Genomic DNA, 14,466 nt, shown 5'->3' with positions numbered 1-14,466 from the left:
TTATTTTTAAAATATTTTATTTAAATTCAATTTGCCAACATATGCTATAATATCCCGTGCTCACCTCAAGTGCCCTCTTTAGTGCCCATTACCCAGTTACCCCATCCCCCACCCTTCTCCCCTCTGCAACACTTTGTTTCCCAGAGTTAGGAGTCTCTCATGGTTAGTCTTCCTCTATAATTATTCCCCACTCACTTTCCCTCCTTTCCCTTATAGTCCCTTTCACTATTTCTTATATTCCATATATGAGTGAAACCACATGATTATTGTGTTTCTCAGATTGAATTATTTTATTCAACATAATGCTTTCCAGTTCCATCCATGTTGAAGCAAATGGCAGGTATTCGTCCTTTCTGATGGCTGAGTAATATTCCATTGTGCAAATAAATAAATAAATAAATAACACATCTTCTTTATCCATTCATCAGTTTTTTATTTTTATTTTTTAATAATAAATTTATTTTTTATTGGTGTTCAATTTACAAAATTACAAAATAACACCCAGTGCTCATCCCGTCAAGTGCCCCCCTTAAGTGCCCGACACCCATTCACTCCCACCCTCCGCCCTCCTCCCCTTCCATCACCCCTAGTTCGTTTCCCAGAGTTAGGAGTCTTTATGTTCTGTCTCCCTTTCTGATATTTCCCACACATTTCTTCTCCCTTCCCTTATACTCCCTTTCACTATTATTTATATTCCCCAAATGAATGAGAACATATAATGTTTGTCCTTCTCCAATTGACTTACTTCACTCAGCATAATACCTTCCAGTTCCATCCACGTTGAAGCAAATGGTGGGTATTTGTCATTTCTAATGGCTGAGTAATATTCCATTGTATACATAAACCACATCTTCTTTATCCATTCATCTTTGATGGACACCGAGGCTCCTTCCACAGTTTGGCTATTGTGGACATGGCTGCTAGAAACATCGGGGTGCAGGTGTCCCAGCATTTCATTGCATCTGTATCTTTGGGGTAACACCCTTTTTGAACTTGGCCACAGTAACTTCTTGCAAGATACATCCACGAAGGCAAAAGAAACAAAAGCAAAAATGAAATATTGGGACTTCATCAAGATAAGAAGCTTTTGCACAGCAAAGAATACAGTCAACAAAACTAAAAGACAACCTACAGAATGGGAGAAGATATTTGCAAATAACATATCAGATAAAGGGCTAGTTTCCAAGATCTATAAAGAACTTATTAAACTCAACACCAAAGAAACAAACAATCCAATCATGAAATGGGCAAAAGACATGAAGAGAAATCTCACAGAGGAAGACATAGACATGGCCAACATGCACATGAGAAAATGCTTTGCATCACTTGCCATCAGGGAAATACAAATCCAAACCACAATGAGATACCACCTCACACCAGTGAGAATGGGGAAAATTAACCAGGCAGGAAACCACAAATGTTGGAGAGGATGTGGAGAAAGGGAAACCCTCTTGCACTGTTGGTGGGAATGTGAACTGGTGCAGCCACTCTTGAAAACTGTGTGGAGGTTCCTCAAAGAGTTAAAAATAGACCTGCCCTGCGACCCAGCAATTGCACTGCTGGGGATTTACCCCAAAGATTCAGATGCAATGAAACGCCGGGACATCTGCACCCCGATGTTTCTAGCAGCCATGTCCACAATAGCCAAACTATGGAAGGAGCCTCGGTGTCCATCGAAAGATGAATAGATAAAGAAGATATGGTTTATGTGTACAATGGAATATTACTCAGCCATTAGAAACGACAAATACCCACCATTTGCTTCAACGTGGATGGAACTGGAGGGTATTATGCTGAGTGAAGTAAGTCAATCGGAGAAGGACAAACAGTGTATGTTCTCATTCATTTGGGGAATATAAATAATAGTGAAAGGGAATATGGAAAGGGAGAAGAAATGTGTGGGAAATATCAGAAAGGGAGACAGAACATAAAGACTCCTAACTCTGGGAAACGAACTAGGGGTGGTGGAAGGGGAGGAGGGCGGGGGGTGGGGGTGAATGGGTGACGGGCGCTGAGGGGGGCACTTGACGGGATGAGCACTGGGTGTTATTCTGTATGTTGGTAAATTGAACACCAATAAAAAATTAATTTATTAAAAAAAATAAGTTCTTTTTAGATCTTGGATACTAGCCCTTTATCTGATAGGTCATTTGCAAATATCTTCTCCCATTCTGTAGGTTGTCTTTGAGTTTTGTTGACTGTTTCTTTTCCTGTGAAGAAGCTTTTTATCTTAAGTCCCAATAATTGACTTTTGCTTTTGTTTTCATTTCCTTCATAGATATATGTTGCAAGAAGTTGCTGTGGCCACGTTCAAAAAGGGTGTTGCCTGTGTTCTCCTCTAGGATTTTGAAGGACTCTTGTCACACATTTATATCTTTCATCCATTTTGAGTTTATCTTTGTGTATGCTGTAAGAGAATAGTCTACTTTTAGTCTTTTGCATGTGGCGGTCAAATTTTCCCAGCATCATTTATTGAAGAAATTTCCCTTTTTCCAGTGGATAGTCTTTCCTGCTTTGTCAAATATTAGTTGACCATAGAGTTGAGGGCCCATTTCTGGGTTCTCTATTCTATTCTATTGATCTATGTGTCTGTTTTTGTGCCAGTAGCTACACTATTTTGATGATCACAGCTTTGTAATACAACTTGAAATCCGGCATTGTGATGCCCCTGCCTCTTGTTTTCTTTTTCAATATTCCCCTGGGTATTTAGGGTCTTTTCTGATTCCACACAAATCTTAAGATGATTTGTTTCAACTCTCTGAAGAAAGTCCATGGTATTTTGATGGGGATTGCATTAAGTGTGTAAATTGCCCTAGGTATCATAGACATTTTCATAATATTAATTCGCCCCATCCATGAGCATGGAATATTTTTCCATTCCTTTGTGTCTTCCTCAATTTCTTTCAGAAGTGTTCAGTAGTTTTTAGGATTTCCTCATTGGTTAGGTTTATTCCTAGGTATCTTATGCATTTGGGTGCAAATGTAAATGAGATTGACACCATTTCTCTTTCTTCAGTCTTATTGTTAGTGTAGAGAGATGCCACTGATTTCTGGGCATTGATTTTGTATCCTGCCACACTGCCGAATTGCTGTATGAGTTCTAGCTATATTGGGGTGGAGTCTTTTGGATTTTCTATGAACAGGATCATGTCATCTGCAAAGAGAGAGAGAGTTTGACTTCTTCTTTGCCAATTTGAATGCCTTTTATTTCTTTTTGTTGCCTGAGAGCTGAGGCTCGGATTTCTAGTACTATGTTGAATAGCAGTGGTGAGAGTGGACATCCCTGTCTCATTCCTGATCTCAGCGGAAAGGCTCCTAGTATTTCCCCATTAAGAATGATATTTGCTGTGGGCTTTTCGTAGATGGCTTTTAAGATGCTGAGGAATGTTCCCTCTATCCCTACATGCTGAAGAGTCTTGATCAGGAATGGATGCTGTATTTTGTCAAATGCTTTCTCTGCATCTATTGAGAGGATCATACGGTTCTTGTTTTGTCTCTTGTTGATATGATCTATCAGGTTGATTGCTTTACAAGTGTTGAACCAGACTTGCATGCCAGGGATAAATCCAACTTCGATCATGGTGAATAATCTTCTTCATGTATTGTTGGATCCTACTGGCTAGTACCTTGTTGAGAATTTTTGCATCTGTGTTCATCAGGGATATTGGTCTATAATTCTCCTTTTTGGTGGGGTCTTTGTCTGGTTTTGGAATTAAGGTCATGCTGGCCTCATAAAAGGAGTTGGGAAGTGTATTCCATCAATTTCTATCTTTTGGACCAACTTTAGTAGAATAGGTATTGTTTCTTCTTTAAACGTTTGACACAATTCCCCTGGGAAGCCATCTGGCCCTGAACTTTTGTGTCCTGGGAGGTTTTTGATGACCGCTTCAATTTCCTCCCTGGTTATTGGCCTGTTTAGGTTTTCTATTTCTTTCTGTTCCAGTTTTGGTAGTTTGTGGTTTTCCAGAAATGCCTCCAGTTCTTCTAGATTGCCTAGTTTATTGGCGTATAGCAGCCCATAATATGTTTTTCAAATAATTGTATTTCCTTGGTATTGGTGGTGACCTCACCTATTTCATTCATAATTTTATTAGAGTATTTTCTCTTTTATTTTTAATAAGGCTCATTAATGGTTTATCTATCTTATACTTTCTTTTTTTTATCTTATACTTTCAAAGAACCAACTCCTGATTTTGGTGATCTGTTCTACAGTTCTTCTGGTCTCTAGTTCATTGAGTTCTGCTTGAATCTTGATAACTCTCTTCTTTTGCTTGGTGTAGGTTTTATTTGCTGTTTTTTCTTCAGTTCTATTAGGTCCAAGTTTAGCTTCTATATTTGCAGTTTTTTTCCCAGTTTTTTGAGGATTACTTGTATTGTGATGTATTTCCCTCTTAGGACTTCTTTTGCTGTATCCCAAATATTTTGAACAGTTGTATCTTCATTCTCATTAGTTTCCATGAATCTTTTTAATTCTTCTCTAATTTCCTGGTTGACCCTTTCATCTTTTTAGCAGGATGGTCTTTAACCTCCATGTTTTTGAGTTTCTTCCAAATTTCTTCTTGTGATTGAGTTCAAGTTTCAAAGTATTGTGTTCTGAAAATATGCAGAGAACAATCCCAATCTTTCAGTATTGGTTGAGACCTGATTTTTGACCCAGCATGCAGTCTATTTTGGAGAAAGTTCCATGTGCACTTGAGAAGAATGTGTATTCAGTTGTGTGTGGATGTAAAGTTCTGTAAATATCTGTGAAATCCATCTGGTCCAGTGTATTATTTAAAGCTCTTGTTTCTTTGGAGATGTTGTGCTTAGATTATCTGTCATTTGCAGAAAGCATCATGTTGAATTGTCCCAGTAAAACTGTACTATTATCTAAGAATGTCTTTATTTTGGTTATTAATTCATATACTTGGCAGCTCCCACTTTAGGGGCATAAATAATCATGATTGTAAGGTCCTCTTGTTGGATAGATCCTTTAAGTATGATATAGTGTCCCTCTTCATCTCTTACTATAGTCTTTGGGATGAACTTTCATTTATCTGATATGAGAATTACTATCCCTGCTTTCTTTTGAGGACCATTTGAATGATAAATGGTTCTCCAGTCTTTTATTTTCAGGCTGTAGGTGTCCTTAGATCTAAAATGAGTCTCTTATAAGCAGCAAAAAGATGGGTCTTGCTTTTTTATCCAGTCTGAAACCCTGCGCCTTAAGCCCATTCATGTTCAGAGTTACTATTGAAAGATATGAATTTAGTGTCATCATAATACCTATTCAGTCCCTGTTTTTGCTGATTGTTTCCTTGGACTTCCTCTTTCTTTTACAGATTCCCCTGTAATATTTTTGCAAAGCTGGTTTGGTGGTCACATATTCTTTCAGTTTCTGCCTATCTTGGAAGCTCTTTATCTCTCCCTCTATTCTCAATGAGAGCCTTGCTGGATAAAGTATTCTTGGCTGCATGTTCTTCTCATTTAGGACCCTGAATATATCCTGCCAGCCCTTTCTGGCCTGCCAGGTCTCTGTAGAGAGGTCTGTTGTTAATCTAATATTTCTCCCCATATAATTTTGGGATCTCTTGTGTCTTGCTGCTTTAAGGATTTTCTCTTTATCTTTGGAATTTACAAGTTTCACTATTAAATGTTGAGGTGTTGAATGGTTTTTACTGATTTTAGGGGGGGGGGAATATTTCCACCATCTGAGTGCTGGTTTTCCTCCCCAAGTTAGAGAAGGTCTCAGCTATGATTTGTTCAAATATGCTTTCTGCTCCTCTGTCCCTCTCAGTGCACTCTGGAAACCCAAAGAAATTTATAGTTTTCTTCTGGGGCTGTCATTTATTTCCTTTAACCTTTCCCCAGGGTCTTTTATTTGTTTTTCTCTTTTTTCCTCAGCTTTCTTCCTTGCCATCAACTTGTCTTCTATGTCACTCACTCTTTCTTCTACCTCATTAACCCTCATCGTTAGGACCTCCAGTTCGGATTGCATCTCATTTAATTGATGTTTAATTTCAGCCTGATTAGATCTAAATTCTGCAATCATTAAGTCTCTTGAATCCTTTATGCCTTTTTCCCAGAACCACTAGTAGCTTTATAATTGTGCTTCTGAATCGGGTTTCTGACATTGAATTGAAATCCAAATTCTGTAACTCTGTGACAGAGAGTACTGCTTCTGATTATTTCTTTTGTGGTGAGTTCTTTCTAGTCATATTGCTCAGTGCAGAGTGGCTAAAATGAGTTGTACTGGAAAAAGGAAGGGAAACAAAGAAAGTAAAAAAAATAGGAGGGGTATCCTCTGGTTCTATATACTGTAAATCCCTCCACTTCCCCTGGAGCTTTCCAGGGCTGCTCCTTCAACAATTTGCTCTTCCCCTGTCTTTCCAACTGGTCTTCTTGGGGGAGGGGCCTGCTGTGCTGATTCTCAGGTGTGTACACCTGGGGGAGCTGTCCCGTCCCCTGCTAGGTGTACGGCTATGTGGGAGCTGTTTATCCTGTGAGGCCCCTGTTCCCTTTGGCCCCGCTCTGTCCCAGGCACAGGAGGAAGAATACTGGCGGCGTCCAGCTCTTCTGCTCTGGAGTCAGCTCCCACAGTAACAACCGCAGCCCCCAATCCGCAGTGGCCTAGATGCTCCTAGGGCGGGGTGTGCTGACCTGCACAGCCCAGGGACGCCTGGCGGCAGGTGCATCCTCACTGTCTTGGGTCCTCCCCGCCTCTGCCTATACCAGGAGGAGCACAGGATCATCGGCTGTGTCTGCTCAGTGCCCTGGGACCCCGGTCCTGTGCTGCTGCTGGAATCTGCCCGGAGCTGCCCCCTGAGCTTTTCCCGAGGCCCTGCCAGGTGCGCACTCCAGCCCTTACGGAGCTCACATTCTGTGACACACTCCCACTGGTGCACTTCCGACCGGAAGCTCAACTGCCCCTCCTGTAATTCTGCCCAATTTCCCTGCTGAGAGCATTTCTGTCCGGGAAGAATCTGGCACAGATTTTTAAAGTTCCTGCTCTGCCAGGACTCTGCTTTCCTGTCCTGGGAGGCTTTTGCCATCCGGCCTTAACCTGGCTCCTCACGGGGGCCCCTCCCCCACTGGGTTCTTTTTAATTTATTTTTCCACCGTCCTACCTTGTTAGAAGCACACTCTTATCTCTAGCGTTCCAGCTGTTCTCCCTTTAAATCTCAGGTAGAATTCATAGGTTTTCAGGATGATTTGAAAGTTATCTAGGCAAGTTGGTGGTGACAGGTGATTTGGGGACCCTACTCTTCTGCCATCCCGCCCCCCTTCTTGCCCATTTCTTAATTGGATTTTTTGGGGGTGTTGAGTTTGGTAAATTCTTTATAACTTTTGGATACTAACCCTATTACATCTATGAGAGTAGGCTCTGGAATTAGGAAAGCAACTTTATATTACATTTATTTTTTGAAAGTTTTATTGAGGTAGAATTTGCATATAATAAATTGTAATATTTATGTGTATAATTTGATAAGTATTGATTGCTTTATATATGCATGTAAATACCAACACAATCAAGATACAGAATAATATCATTACAATGAAAACTTCCTCTGGATCAATTATAGTTCCCCTACTTTCAGTCCCAGAAAATCATAGATTTGTTTTGTTTCTATATTTTTTTTCTAGAAGTTTTTAAAGATTTTATTTATTTATTTGTGAGAGATACACAGAAAGAGGCAACGACATAGGCAGAGGGAGAAGCAAGCTCCCTGCAGGGAGCCCGATGCCGGACTCAATCCCAGAACCAAGGATCATTCCCTGAGCGAAAGGCAGATGGTCAACCACTGAGCCACTCAGGCATCCCCGTTTCTAGAATTTTATGTAAATAAAATCCTACACTATCTTGTGTTTATTCATATGTTCTTTCACTTAGCATTCTATTTATAAGATTCATCCACTTTGTTACTTGTATTAATATTTTGATTTTAAGTTGCTGAGTAGTATTCCATTTTATTCATTTATGTCATTAAAAAAAACCCTTCACCTATTTAAGTACATTTGTATTTTTCTAATTTTGGGCTACTATGAATATTTGTGCTACAAGAATTCACATACTAGTCTTGTAACAAAATCTCTTTTCATTTCTATCCGGTTAATACCTAGGAGTGTGTGTACTATGTCCTTCATGTATGTTTCGCTTTATAAAATTATAACCCATTGTTTTCTTTCATTTTTTTGTTTTGTTTTCTTTCATTTTTAAAAATTTATTCATTCATAAAAGCACAGAGAGAGAGAGAGAGGCAGAGACAGAGGCTGAGGGAGAAGCAGGCTCCATGCAGGAAGCCCGATGCAGGACTCAATCCCGGGACTCCAGGATGATGCCCTGAGCCAAATGCAGTTGCTTAACCGCTGAGCCACCCAGGCATCCCTGACTCATTGTTTTCTAAAGTAGCTATGTTATTTTGCATTTTTGTTAGAATTGTACATACTTCCACTTAGCACATATCTTTGCTTATAAGATAATAGACTTTTTAAGCTTAAACATTCTACTGAATATGTAGAGGTATACCATTGTGTTTTGTCATTTATCTGTTGACTAGTGATTTTGAACCTTATACTTTTTTTTAAAGATTTTATTTATTTATGAGAGAGAGAGAGAGAGAGAGAGAGAGAGAGAGAGAGGAACAGACACAGGCAGAGAGAGAAGCAGGGTCCATGCAGGGAGCCTGACGTGGGACTCAATCCCGGGTCTCCAAGATCACATCCTGGGCTGAAGGCAGTGCTAAACCACTGAGCCACCTCAGCTGCCCATGAAACCTTTTCATGTGCTTATTTGACATTTGTGCATATTCTTCTTTATCTATTGATAAATTTCCTCTTGAAATATGGCCCATTTTTTGAGTAGTTTTTCCTCTTATTATTGAACTTTAAGAATTCACTGTAGGGGAACTAGGATGGCAGAGGAGTAGGAGTATTCTAGGCTTGTCTCATCCTTCAAACACAGTTAGATAACTATCAAATCATTCAAATAACCCATAAATCAACCTGAATACTGACAAAATGTACTCCACAGCTAAAGGGAGAGAAGAAGCCACATCAAAGAAGGTAGGAAATGGGGAGCCATGTGGTTTGGGGGAGAAATGGATCACAAGTGTTGCAGAGAAGAAGGACCCATGGTCATGGAGAAAGGCAAGACAGAAAGGAGCACACAGAGGAAAGAACAAGGAGAACATTTCCCCCAAAACCATTGGCTGTGAAAATAAGAGGGGCTGAATTTTCATGCAAATAGTGGGGCTTAAGGACTGGAGTTTTATAGCTCAGTGGGCTTGGCTGGAATAGAGACCCAAGGGCACTGCCCTACTCCTGGAGAGAGGCAGGTAAAAAACTTGAGGATGACTGCTTGGAAAGAGCAATCTGAAGAACGCTTGGGGTGCACAGCGGAAGATTATTCACTCTTCTTGCAGTGAGACCCTGAGAGGCAGAGTTCAGGGAAATGCTTCTCCAGGGACAAAGGAGCCACTCAGTGCCATTTCCTTCCCCTGCCCCTCAGCAGAGCCACCTATAGAAAGCAGCTTAGCCCTGGTGCACTTGAGTGGCAGTTAAGTGCCTGACTCTTGGTTTCCTCTCAGGTCCTGATTTCAGGGGTGTGAGACGGAGCTCCGCATCAGGTTCTATGCTCAGCATGGAGTCTGCTTGAGTTTCTCTCTCCCTCTCCTTTTGCTCATCCCACTTTTCACTCTCTCTCAAATAAATGTCTTTTATAAAAAGGAAGAAAGAAAGCCTCTCAGCCCTAACACTGCCTGCCTAATTTGCTTACATCAAGTTCTACACCCCTGTGCTCTGGCATGACTGCACTTCTCAGTCAAAATCACCTCATTCCCAGCACAGCAGGACTGCCCTTCTTGGTCAAGGTCGCCTCTGACCCAGTGTGGTGGGTCTGTTTACCAGAAGACGAAGACCAGCAGAAACCCATGCCCACACCAGGTTTCCTGACCAGAGACTTCTGCAGGGTTTCAGTTCTGCTGAAATCAGTATCAGGTCTCATTTAATGAGCAGACCAGAGCACACCTAGTTAAAACTCACCACATTTCTACGGGCACTTGGGTGACTCAGTTAGTTAAGTAACAGACTGTTGGTTTTGGCTCAAGTCATGATTTCAGGGTTGTGAGATCGAGCCCTGCATTAGGTTCTGCAGTGGGCTTGGAGCGTACTTACGATTCTCTCTCTCTCTCCCTCTACCCCTCCCTCCCACTCATGCACACATGCAAGCACTCTCTCTCGCTCTTGCTCTCTAAAAGAAAACAAAACAAAGCACCTCAGCACATCTGGCCAAAGACAAAACATTGCCCATGGCAGGCAAGGGGAGCCTCTGTAGGTGACTGACCTGAAAGATAGAGCAGCCAAAACACAACACCAGAGTGCATGAAGCACACACCAGAGACACTCCCAAAAGCACCAGGCCATGGAAAGTATATTATTTCTTCTTTATGGAGCCATTGCACTAAGGAGCAGGAAACATAATGGGCTTTATAAACACATAGAAGACAGATTTAGAAGATGGCAGGGTAGTAGGAAGACTATAGAATCATGTTGTACCTTGAGCACAACTAGATATCCATCAAATCATTCTGAATATCCAAGAAATTGACCTGAAGACTGACAGAACAAACTGAACAACTAGAGGGAGAGAAGAGGCCACATCAGGGAAGGTAGGAAGTGCAGAGACATGGTTTGGGGGAGAAATGGATCTCATGTGCTGCAGAGGAAAAGAAGCCCTGGTTACAAAGAAAGGCGAGAGAAAGGAGCACACAAGGGAACACACACGGAGAACACTTCCACAAAGCCATTGGCTGGGGAAAAGAGAGGGGTTGATTTTTGTGAGTTATTACAACCAACAGGTCTTGAAGACTGGAATTTCAGAGTGGCAAGCTTGGCTGGAATAGAGGTCTGAGGGCACTACCTTCCCCCGGAGGGAAGGCAGGCAAACAACCTGAGGGGCAGATGGCAGGATTCAAGGAATGGGTGAGGCACACAGGCAAGAGAGTGCTCACTCTCCTTGGAGCACAACTCTAAGAGGTGACATTCATAGACACCTTTCTGGGGACAAAGGAGCCATTGGACACCATTTCGCTCGCCCAGCACTCATCATATATGCAGAGATGCTTGCCAAAGGCAGTGCGGTCCGGATACTGGCTGCCTAACCTTGCTTACTCTCTAAGTCCCACAACCTTGCACTCTATTGTAACTGTCCTTCTTGGTCAAACCTACATCAGTCCCAGTGTGGTGAGACACTATCCCAGAAGACCAATGTAGGCCCCTGCCCACACGATGTTTCTAAAGTCTAGAGTTTTAAAGGTCAGAAGGATTGGCTAGGATAGAGCCTAAGGGGAACCAGGTGGCTCCTGGAGGGAAGGCAGGCAAAGAACCCAGAGGCAAACTGTGAAAATGGCTATCTGAAAAATGCCCAGAACTCACAGCGGGAAGATTATTCACTCTTCTAGTAGTGCTTCCCCGACAGTAGCAGGCACCTAGAATCCTCTCCAGGGACAAAGGAGCTAACCCATGCCATTTCCCACTCCCAACCTCAGCATAAACACAGAACAACCTGTGGTAAAGAGCACAGCACCCACACTGGCTACTTAACCTATTTACACCAAGTCGCACCTCCTTGGGCTCTGCCAGTACCACCCTTCTCTGGCAAGTGTGCCTCAGTCCAGCACAACAGGCCCCATCCCCAAAAGACAAGCAGAAACTCATTTCCACACTACCTCTTACAAAGAGAGACTTTTTCAAGGTTTCAGTTCTACTGGAAGTAGGATCAGGTCTCATTTAATTAGCAGACCAGAGCACACCTAGTCAAAACTCTCCATACTCTGACCAAGGTCTAAACACTGACCACCACAGGCAAGAAGAGCCACTGCAGATAACTGGCCTGAGGGATACAACCAAAACACAGCAGCAGAGAGCACACAACACAAACCAGAGACACTCACTGACGAGTCAGGCCCTGGACACTATATGAAGAATGCCTTGGATCCAGGCGAGCAGGCGGAGGCCGATAAGAAGGCGGCAGAGGACAGGAGCAAGAGCTGGAAGATGAGCTGGTGTCGCTGCAAAAGAAACTCAAGGGCACCGAAGATGAACTGGACAAATACTCCAGTGCTCTAAAAATGCCCAGGAGAAGTTGGAGCTGGCTGAAGCCGATGTAGCTTCTCTGAACAGACGCATCCAGCTGGTTGAGGAAGAGTTGGCTCGTGCCCAGGAGCGACTGGCAACAGCTTTGCAGAAGCTGGAGGAGGCTGAGAAGACAGCGGACGAGAGCAAGAGAGGCATGAAAGTCATTGAAAGCTGCACCCAAAAGGATGAGGAGAAAATGGAAATTCAGGAGATCCAACTGAAAGAGGCCAAGCACATTGCTGAAGATGCCAACCGCAAGTATGAAGAGGTGGCCCATAAGCTGGTCATCATTGAGAGTGACCTGGAATGCGTGGAAGAACGGGCTGAGCTCTCAGAAAGCCAAGTTCGACAGCTGGAAGAACAATTAAGAATAATGGATCAGGGATCCCTGGGTGGCGCAGCGGTTTAGCTCCTGCCTTTGGCTCAGGGCGAGATCCTGGAGACCCGGAATCAAATCCCACGTAGGGCTCCCGGTGCATGGAGCCTGCTTCTCCCTCTGCCTATGTCTCTGCCTCTCTCTCTCTCTCTCTGTGTGTGACTATCATAAATAAATAAAAATTAAAAAAAACAAGTAAAATTGAAAAAAAAAGAATAATGGATCAGACCTTGAAAGCATTAATGGCTGCAGAGGATAAGTACTTGCAGAAGGAAGACAAATATGAGGAAGAGATCAAGGTTCTTTCTGACAAGCTGAAGGAGGCCGAGACTCGGGCTGAGTTTGCGGAGAGGTCAGTAACTAAATTGGAGAAAAGCATTGATGACTTAGAAAAGAAAGTGACTCATGCCAAAGAAGAAAACCTTAGTATGCATCAGATGCTGGATCAGACTTTACTGGAGTTAAACAACATGTGAAAACCTCCTTACTGCGACCACATTCTTTCATGTTGTTTTGTTGGTGTTTTGTTTTAACACCATGCTTACCATGAAACCCCCTTAAACGCATTTTTATTTACTTTTACACCGTCACAGAAAACATCCACAGGATACCAGCTAGATCAGGGGATGGGGAAAACACACACACACACACACACACACACACAGAAAGGCAAGCCCGTGGCAGGGCTGTAATGACTTAAATGTGCCATTTCCCAGGTTGACGTTGCCACACTTCATAGAGAGTTTTGCAACACCGCGGACTCCGCCAGTCTAGCAATCCTCACTAAAGCAGAAAGATTCCCACTCAAAGTGCCAACGATGTATTCAACAGGCAGATTAATGTTGAAAATGCAATCAGATGTGGTTTGGTGCTACTTTAAACAAAAAGTCCCACTGTGGTCTTTCATTCAATATTGTTCAATTTAGAATTCTGTCCAACACTAATTTATTTTGTCTAGAGTTTTACTACAAGATGAGACTGTGGGTTCTGTATGCCTGAATTCACTAAAGCCAAGGGTTTGTAAAGCACACTGCTCCTGTAAGACTTCTAGCCTCCTCATTGGCACATTTGTGGCTCATTACAACTTATAGGATAGCATTCTATGTGGATTTCCACTCTCCATTTCTCTATGTTAAAGTGAAAGATTTAGGCACTATGTACAATTGGTAAAGAAGAAACATTTTCATAAGAGTTATAACTATATGTAAACATTGTATAATGGTATGGAATAAAATGCACATTGCAGGACATTTTCTAAAAAAAAAAAAAAGGAATGTTCCCTCTATCCCTACATTCTCAAGAGTTTTGATCAGGAATGGATGCTGTATTTTGTCAAATGCTTTCTCTGTATCTATTAACAGGATCATATGGTTCTTGTTTTTTCTCTTGCTGATATGATCCTTCCTATTGATTGCTTTATGAGTGTTGAACCAGCCTTGCATCCCAGGGATAAATCCCACTTGGTCATGGTGAATAATCTTCTTAATGTACTGTTGGATCCTATTGGCTAGTATCTTGTTGAGAATTTTTGCATCTGTGTTCATCAGGGATATTGGTCTATAATTCTCCTTTTCGGTGGGGTCTTTGTCTGGTTTTGGAATTAAGGTCATGCTGGCCTCATAGAACGAGTTTGGAATTACTCCATCTCTTTCTATCTTTCCAAACAGCTTTAGTAGAATAGGTATGGTTTCTTCTTTAAACGTTTGATAGAATTCCCCTGGGAAGCCATCTGGCCCTGAACTTTTGTGTCTTAGGAGGTTTTTGATGACTGCTTCAAATTTCCTCCTTGGTTATTGGCCTGTTCAGGTTTTCTATTTCTTCCTGTTCCAGTTTTGGTAATTTGTGGTTTTCCAGAAATGTGTCCATTTCTTCTAGATTGCCTAATTTATTGGCATATAGCTGCTCATATTAAGTTTTTAAAATCGTTTGTATTTCCTCGGTATTGGTGGTTATTTCTCCTTTTCATGATTTTATTA

General features: G+C 42.0%; 1 pseudogene; it reads left to right on the top strand.

Moving 5' to 3' along the window:
* The first annotated feature begins 4,658 nt into the window (after positions 1-4,658).
* Positions 4,659-12,989, top strand: LOC129518260 (tropomyosin alpha-1 chain-like; annotated as a pseudogene).
* The last annotated feature ends 1,477 nt before the right edge of the window (positions 12,990-14,466 follow it).

This window comes from Nyctereutes procyonoides, unplaced genomic scaffold (genome assembly GCF_905146905.1).
Source record: "Nyctereutes procyonoides isolate TBG_1078 unplaced genomic scaffold, NYPRO_anot_genome, whole genome shotgun sequence".
Classification (NCBI taxonomy): domain Eukaryota; kingdom Metazoa; phylum Chordata; class Mammalia; order Carnivora; family Canidae; genus Nyctereutes; species Nyctereutes procyonoides.
This window is presented reverse-complemented; position numbering and strand designations above follow the sequence as displayed.